Source organism: Muntiacus reevesi, chromosome 12 (assembly GCF_963930625.1).
Source record: "Muntiacus reevesi chromosome 12, mMunRee1.1, whole genome shotgun sequence".
NCBI classification, from domain to species: Eukaryota; Metazoa; Chordata; class Mammalia; order Artiodactyla; family Cervidae; genus Muntiacus; species Muntiacus reevesi.
The window spans coordinates 7,337,710-7,339,603 of NC_089260.1; the positions used below are offsets into that span (position 1 = coordinate 7,337,710).

General features: G+C 45.0%; 1 pseudogene; it reads right to left on the bottom strand.

The window, feature by feature from the left end:
* Positions 1–761: 761 nt before the first annotated feature.
* On the bottom strand, positions 762–1,521 carry LOC136145202 (protein phosphatase inhibitor 2 pseudogene; annotated as a pseudogene).
* Positions 1,522–1,894: the final 373 nt, after the last annotated feature.

The following is a 1,894-nucleotide window of genomic DNA, read 5'->3' on the forward strand; positions in this document are numbered from 1 at the left end:
GTAGTTACAAATTGTGCGAGCTAGTTGAAATTATGTTTGAGACATTTCATAATTAGCATCAAATAAAATATTTATTAAAATAAAGATGACCTAGTGCACATGCAACAATTTAATTTAAGCAATATAAGCCCTGTCATTGATGGGCTCAAGGGTAAACAATCCACCCGCCAATGAAGGAGACAGGTTCGATTCCTGGGTCAGGAAGATCCCTGAAGAAGGAAATGGCAACCCTCTTCAATATTCTTTTTCTTTTCTTTTTGGCAAATTTAATCTGATAATTTATTTATGGAAAAAAGCTAGTTTTGATAAGAAAAAAGTTTAATCCTTTCCTTCTAAACATAAAAGAAACTCAACAGGAATTTTAAAGGTAGTATGCCAGAAACTGCAACAGTAACTCATAATGTAATCCTTTTCAATTAAACAGCCAAGTTGAAGACACGTGTTAAAATACTTTTCAGACTGAATATATTTATCAGCCTATATGATCTGTTGTTCTAATTGAATTTTGATTTGTTTTAAAAACCCAACCTTTTATAAAAGCTGTCACATCTAGAAATGAAGGAAATAAATTAGATCCCCTGTCCCTTCCCAAAAGATATTAATTTCTAAAGCATGAAAAGCTATATATGTTATACAAATTAACCAGTAGTCTTACAAAAGTAACGTAGTTTAGGATGACATTATGCTGTATTTGTGTTGAAGTACTACACAAGAATCTATGTATCAGTTGGGCATTTTCAGTCTAATTGGTCTCTTTTAAGTTATTTAACTCTTGGCAATATATAATAACTGGTACGTATTTTGGTACTTAAGTCATGATTGTAGAGAACAAGAAGCAGTATGTTAAAGTAACAGAGTTTGTATTTGACAATTACTGTGTTGAAAAAAGTCTCTTCTATGAACTCTGATTTGTTTCACAGTTGGTCACTTGTAGCAGATCCTTGACTAGATTCTTCCATATCCATGCTTTCTCTAGCCGCAGTCTCTGACATTTCTTCATCCCCCTCCTCGTCATTTCGGTCTTTGGAGATTAATTGTCTAGCTAATTTAACAGTCAGTCCTTCACTGTAATGAAGCTTCCTTTTCATTTCAAACTGTCGCGCTTTTTTTTTTTTCTCCTTCTTCAGGTGAGAGGTCAGGCTCCTCATCTCCACTGCTTTCTGGTTCACTAACTCGACACTTTGGTTCGGAGCTTTCAGCAGCGGCAGTAGCAGCTCGTCTCGGAGCTAAGATATCTGGGCTCAGGGCTTCAGCGGTTTCCGAACCACTCAGTGCATCCCCCTCATCACCCACCATACTGTGGGAAGGCGTGCTCGGCAGTCTGTCTTCACTAAACCATAGGCTTCGTCCGCTGGATCAGGTCGCCAGGATGTTCATTTCATCCCACTTCTGGGACCTTTTACTCAGCTCTTGTCAACACTTGCCGGGATGTTCGGCCGAGGCCGCCACAGAGGAGGTCGTAGAGCTCTCGTTCCTCAGGATCCCCTCCATAGGCCGCTGCGAGGCCGTGGAGGCCGCCATCGCCCGCGGCTCCGCGACGCTATTCCGCGTCACTGCTCGGCGCCGCCCGCAGGAAGGGAAGGGCCGCGCGCCGGCAGACACTCGCCACGCGGCCGCCGAGCCCGCCTGGGGCAGGAGCGGCCGCACCCGCCGTCGCGGAGAACAGCCTCCACACTGTTGTCATGACACGACGGCTCGGCCGCTCCGGCGTCGTGGCGGGCGGCCCTCCGCGGGCCCTTGGTCGCTCCACGTCAGTCCTCGTGCCTCGGAAACGTTTGGACGGAGGAGCTTAGCGGGCTGCAGGCCATGGGGTCACCAAAGAGCCAGACACGACTGAGAAACTAAACAACCTCACTGCAGGAGAGACCGTTTAAAGCAACAACATAAAGTGCTT